Source organism: Silurus meridionalis, chromosome 20 (genome assembly GCF_014805685.1).
Source record: "Silurus meridionalis isolate SWU-2019-XX chromosome 20, ASM1480568v1, whole genome shotgun sequence".
Classification (NCBI taxonomy): Eukaryota; Metazoa; Chordata; class Actinopteri; order Siluriformes; family Siluridae; genus Silurus; species Silurus meridionalis.
Window position 1 is genome coordinate 7957680 of NC_060903.1, and position 7251 is coordinate 7964930.

A 7251-nucleotide genomic window follows, 5' to 3' on the forward strand; every position below is an offset into this window, starting at 1 on the left:
CTGAAGGCCGATATCAAAGTAACCTGGGGCTCAATAACCTTGAGGTCATGCCACACATATGCAGTAATACATGCTAAAAAATTATTTAGTGCAAAACTAAACATAATTTTCAGAACATTTCAAAACTGTAAATGTTTTGAGATACTGTATTTTTTTTCATAAGCTATAAGTTGTAATCAAAATTTTATCAAAATAAAAAAAAAAAAATGTTTTGAAATATTTTACCTTTGTGTAATGAATCTAGAACATTTAAAAGTTTCACTTTTTTAATTCCATAAAAAAATATACAACTATATACATAGTTATTATTTCACAGTTACTAACATTATTGACAGGAAATGGGCTGAAGAATTTCGGCAACTTTCCTATTAAAAAAAATGTATAATAGATCATAAATGTTTGAACACACTCTGCTTTTATATAAAACACATTAACCTCTTCAGTTAGAAAATGTATAGAAAAATAACTTTACTGGCAACTGAGGCTAACAGGTAGAGAAAGATGATGAACTGCATCACCTGCGCCATTTTCTGACTTAGCCTTTTTACTTCTCCTACTGGAACATATGTTAGAGAAACCCAACCCCAATATGCAATACATGTAAATTGACTAAGGCTACTTCCACATTAATCCGGATACATTTTTAAAGACTCTCTGTCTATACTTGCATTTTAAAACATGAAATTGATAACATCCCAATAATACCCATACATGCAAATATAAGAAGTTTTGGCCTTTTAATGGCAAAACACAAATTAATCCATTTGAAAAGCTCCATTTTTGCTTGACAAACAAGCCATCACAGTGTGAATCACACACCTGTGTGTAGTTTTTAATGAGAATGCTCTTTTGAAATAAATAATGTTAGAACGTGAGAGCCTTGACAAAGAGAGCACAGAGACATGTGCGTGCTTTTGCATGTGCACATGCTTATTCTAAAAGTATAAAGTAATAATGTGTACGTGATATTTTGTTGTTGTTGTTGTTGAAAACCCGTCACCATCTCCAGTTTGCTCTTCACCGAGTCTACAAGCTCTTTACTGGAATCAGAAACAGAATCAGGTTTATTGGCCAAGTGTGTTGACACACACAAGGAATTTGGTTCCAGCTGTTAGTGGCTCTCAAAAGTACAGACATAAATAACACTATACATTCAGCTTGGACTATACAAGACAAAACAGACAAGACAAGACAAAAACAGACTATACAAGACAATAGAAGGCTATTATACAAGGCTATTATAATAACTTTCACTTTTTTGTTTAAGTAGCCTAATATTGTCTGAAATATATTACGATAGATACACTATGTCACATGTTCCAGTCTACATTGTAGTAACTACTCCATTTTTCTTACTAACCCTTTCTTAATAACCCTGGCAGCAATCTAACGAATATGAAAATTAGGGCTGTTTAAATAAATGCTGTTACGTCCCATTGGATGTTCGTGTGTGTGGGTGTTTGTCTCTCTCTATTGGTTCACCTTCCTGTCAATTTCTCAAGGTTCCGCCCTCTTTGGACTGCAATTGGCTGGGGAGATAATCAGCGTGTGTGACCTGACTGCACCTGTGGCCAATCCAGTAAACTGTTGGGGTTTAAAAGAGGACTGCAGGACATTGGAGAGAGCACCATGAGCACCATTTGTTTTGCATTGTTGTGTTTGAAGCATTGCTTGTTTATTGTTTGTACTACAATTGTTGATTCGTTGACTGTTATCTTGTTTGTTTTGAGTGGTTATATTCTAACAACAACCCTTGTGTTTTCCCCAGGAGTGTTGGGCAGGTAGTATGTCACGTGACTTACATCTTGCAACACGTAGGTGATACTATGTATAGAGACACTAGCTAGGAGTGTGTGCTACTTCTGTATTTTTGTTAGTTTAGAGTAGGTAAGCTAGGGCGTGTAGGCGCGGAAGAATTTTGTTTAGTGTTAGGTTAGTGGTTTATTACTGAGGTAGTTGGGTTGGTTTTGTTGTGTTCTTTTCTTTAGCGCCACTCTCCGCCTCTCTCCTGTGGGATTATTTATTATGCTTTGGTTTTTGATTAGTGTAAATATTGTATATACTCCATTCCTCCTGTTCCTCCTTGTTTGAATAAATCCTTTTATATTATACTTGGTTTACGTGTCCTTTTCCTGGCCTATTCACAGAATGGATCACAGTATGAATGTTACAGCTTCAACCCTAGACATATAAAAGAAGTCGTAACATTTAATGGGGCTCGTCCGGGATAATCTTCCCAAATAGTTAAAAATACTGTAACCATTTTGTGAGTTCTGGTGGAATTTGACCGTATTTGAGTTGGTATAACGAGGTGACTTGCGTGGAATTACGAAGTAGTGTCTGTTTGCTGGCTGTGCATCGTGACCATGTTTAGCTTGTCGAATTTCATTGTTACTCCTTCGTTAGAGCAGATTGATCTATGTCGGAAGCTAGATTTATTCCTGATAGCTGACCACTATCAGATTGTTGTAAATAGACAAGGTCTTAAAAGAGACATAAAGAGTGAAATACTAAAGCGCTTGGTAGAGTTAAGAATACTCCCCATGTCAGACACGGCTGAAGGTGAGGATACCGGCCAGGTTGTAAGCCGTAGTGACGTTGTTGTTGGGCCTCTCACTGTTGGAGATGAGGATCCACAGAGTGGCAAAGCTGATGCTGCAGTGGAGGGGCAGCCCGAAGCTAAGGCCGGCTTGCCGCCCTTTGATCCATTCTCTCCCAGCTCTGTTGACTCTAGAGGGGATGCGCGATGGGGGGATGCGCCTGGCTCGGTTACAATCCGATGCCCGAGAGAGCCCAAACACGTCAGGCTGAGATAGCCATGCGTCTGGAGGTGCGCAGGCTTGAAATAGAGGCTGACACGCAGGTAAGGCTGCGACAGCTGGATCTGGAGGCGATGAAAGGGCTGCTGCTGGGTCCGCTGCAGCCGACCCTGCCAGAGTCTAATGCTTCTCCTCCGGTTGATTCATCCTCGCCACGTTTGACGTCAGTAAGCATATTGCATTAGTACCCCAATTTAGAGAATCTGAAGTAGATTCTTATTTCAATGCTTTTGAGCGGTGCTACTTCCTTCGCTGGCCTAAAGATGTTTGGTCGCTTCTGTTACAATGTAAATTGTTTGGTAAAGCTCTGGAAGTTTGCTCTAGCTTATCGCTAGAGGAGAGTTTAAACTATGAGACAGTAAAATCTGCTATCCTTTGTGCATATGAGCTAGTTCCAGAAGCATATAGGCAGAAATTTAGGGGCCATAAAAAGAATTCTACACAAACCCTTGTAGAGTTTGCTCGAGAAAAAGGAATACTGTTCGATAAGTGGTGCACTGCTAGCAAAGTGAAAGATTTTGATTCGATGCGAGAACTTGTCTTATTAGAAGAGTTTAAAAGTTGTCTGCCGGAACGTGTTGTAGTTTACCTGAACGAACAGAAAGTAACTTCTTTGTCACATGCAGCTGTGTTAGCGGACGAGTTCGTTTTAACGCATAAAACTGTTTTCACTTCTGTGCGCGCTGAGAAAACTCAGTCTGTTTCTCTCCAATCACAAAGTTTTCATTCTAGATCCAGTCCACCGCGATCTCGGGAAAATCGTGAGTGTTTCTATTGCCATAAATCTGGTCACGTAATAGCTGATTGTTTGGCGTTAAAACGTAAAACGCAATCCCAACCTAAAAGTGTTGGATTTGTAAAGACTCTTAACTCAGCTGTTGCTTTGCCTTGTGAAGAAAGGATTGATGACAGTTACACTCCTTTTATTTTTAAAGGGCTCATTTCTTTGACGGGTAATAGTGAGGATCAGAAAGAAATTAAAATGCTTAGAGACACGGGTGCGATGCAGTCATTTATTGTGGCAGAGAAATTACATTTTTCTGAGGATACCTCCTGTGGTTCGAGTGTCATCGTAAAGGGTATTGAGATGGGTTGCGTAAAAGTGCCGTTGCACCGAGTACATCTGCAGTGCGAATTATGTACCGGGTTTGTACGGGTTGCTGTTCGTCCTTCTCTTCCAGTAACCGGTGTTGACTTTATCCTTGGGAATGATTTGGCGGGTGGTAAAGTAATGCCTGTTTTAGAGGTTGTTGATAAACCTGATATTTTCTGTCAGTCAGAGGATGTGACTAACTCTGATGTTTTTCCTGCATGTGCGGTTACTCGCTCAGTCTCGAAAGATGGGTGATGTAGTTGATTTGTCTGATTCGTTTATTCTTCCACTTTTCTCTGATGGGAAACCTGAAAATTGTGATGTATCTGAAGAACACAAGGATAATTTGAAGAGTTCTAAAGTAGCTGTGAGTGATGTAGGATTGTCAAAGCTGTCTATATCTCGAGAGGAAATTATTGCTGCGCAGAAAAAGGACAAATCTCTAGTTCTTAATTTTAATTCGTTGTTTCTTCTGATGTGATTAAAGACCAGAAAGTTGCCTATGTTATTGACAATGGCATGTTGATGAGAAAATGGTCCTCCAAAACAGAAATGGATTTAGATTGGAATACAGTGTATCAAATTGTTGTTCCTTCTCCTTATCGCCAGCATGTTTTATTTCTAGCGCATGATCATCCACTTGCGGACATCTTGGAGTTACAAAGACTTACAATCGTGTTCTAAGACACTTCTTTTGGCGAGGTTTAAAAAAGGATGTGGCAAGTTATTGCCGTGCTTGTCATGATTGTCAATTGGCTGGAAAGCGAATCAAGTCATTCCATCTGCTCCACTGGTCCCCATACCAGCCATTGGTGAGCCGTTCGAACATGTGGTGGTAGACTGTGTTGGGCCGTTGCCAAAAACAAAATCGGGTAACCAGTATTTAACTACCATGTGTATAGCTACTAGATTTGCAGAGACGATACCATTAAGAAAAATCACCGCTCCTGTTGTTATTAAGGCTTTAGTGAAGTTCTTTACTACGTTCGGTTTACCCAAAATTGTACAGAGTGATCAAGGTACAATTTTCTATCTAAGCTCTTTAGACAAGTATTGCAATCTTTGGGGATTACTCATCGTGTTTCAAGTTCGTACCATCCCGAATCCCAAGGTTGTTTAGAACGTTTTCATGAGACACTAAAATCAATGCTTCGAAAATATTGTTTGCAGACAGCTAGAGACTGGGATGAGGGAGTTCCTCTGGTTTTGTTTGCTGTAAGAGAAACTGTACAAGAATCTCTTGGGTTTAGCCCAGCCGAGCTAGTTTTTGGTCACCAGGTAAGAGGGCCCCTCAAAGTTCTTAAAGAACAGATGTTGTCAGTTGATTCCAGTCCGACAACGAATGTTCTGGATTATGTGAGTAATTTTCGTGATCGTTTGCATGCTGCTTGCTCGCTTGCTCGCTTTCTAAGGAGTCTCTACTCATTGCGCAGAAGGGCATGAAGCTCAGGTATGACCGTAAAGCAGTTGCTTTTACGCCTGGGGATCAGGTACTAGTCTTTTTACCAGTTCCCGGATCTTCTTTGTCTGCTCGTTTTTATGGTCCTTACGTAGTGAAAAAGAAAATAAGCGAAACCGACTACATGATCAACACACCTGATAGAAAACGCCAAACGCGTGTTTGCCACATAAACATGTTAAAAGCTTACTACGCTAGAGAGAATGCAGGAGACAAAGCTTCGGAACAGACTGAAGGACCACCCGTCTCTTCTGTTGCTGTAACTGTGGAGCAGATTTCATCCCCCGATGTGTCCGGTGCTAACGAGGATGCCGTCGGACTGCATAATGCTGCTCAGCAATGTGCAAGGTTGACAAATTCCGAGATGGTAAGAAATTTAGATTATTTTCTTCAGCATATGTCTATTGACCAGAAAGCGGACATTGTTAAATAAATTTCTGACTTCAACTGTCTGTTTAGTGATGTTCCTAAACGAATGTTTTGCAGCATGACATTAAGGTAAACGGTGCTCGCCCGATTAAACAGCACGCGTACCGCGTTAATTCAGTAAAGAGATCCATAATGCGTCAGGAGGTGAATTATTTACTAGAGACTGGTCTAGCCAAGCACAGTTATAGTCCATGGAGTTCGCCTTGTTTACTCGTTCCTAAGCCAGATGGTACGTTTAGGTTTTGTACGGATTTCCGAAAAGTAAATGCAGTAACGGGTGCCAGACAGTTATCCATTACCCCGTATGGAGGACTGTGTCGATAATATAGGATCTGCCTGTTTTGTGAGTAAGCTTGATATGTTAAAGGGCTACTGGCAGGTTCCTTTGACTCCCCGAGCATCGGAAGTTTCTGCATTTGTAACCCCTGACAATTTTCTTCAGTATACTGCCATGGCTTTCGGTCTCGAAATGCGCCTGCGACTTTTCAACGCCTCGTGAACATAGTATTAGCAGGTGTACCAAATTGTAATGCATACCTTGACGATCTTGTTATTTACTCTGCAGATTGGACATCACACATGAGTTCATTGAGAACAGTGTTCGAGCGTCTTGCAAACGCTAATTTAACGCTTAACTTGGCTAAGTGTGAATTCGGCCAAGCTACGGTTACTTATCTTGGAAAAGAGGTGGGTCAGGGACAGGTGCGACCTGTAGAAGCCAAGGTCACGGCTATTTCGGAATTCCCTGTGCCTACAACTCGTAGGGAGTTGAGACGATTTTTGGGGATGGCTGGCTATTATAGAAATTTCTGTAAAAACTTCTCGGTTATTGTCAGCCCTCTTACTCATGCTGTTTAGTCCATCTAAATCTTTGATTGGTCCGTTAAGTGTCAGTATGCGATGGATTGTGTAAAGACTCTTTTATGTAATACCCCTGTTCTTCTGGCTCCAGATTTCTCTCAAGGTTTTAAACTAGAAATTGATGCAAGCGCTGCTGGAGCTGGCGCTGTTCTACTGCAAGAGGATGTACATGGTATAGATCACCCTGTTAGCTACTTTTCACGAAAGTTTAATAAACACCAGTTAAATTATTCCACCATTGAAAAGGAAACTCTTGCATTGTTGCTTTCTATACAACATTTCGAGGTATATATCGGATCCAGTAGTTTACCAATCATTGTTTACTGACCATAACCCACTTGTTTTCTATCCCGTATGTACAATCAGAATCAGCGTTTAATGCGGTGGTCTCTAATAGTCCAGAATTATAATCTGGAAATTAGACATAAAAAGGGATCTGAGAACGTTTTTGCAGATGCTCTTTCGAGAGTTTAGAGATGTCACCAAGCTGGTTGGTTCTTAAAGGGTGGGAGTGTTACGTCCCATTGGATGTTTGTGTGTGTGTGGGTGTTTGTCTCTCTCTATTGGTTTACCTTCCTGTCAATTTCTCA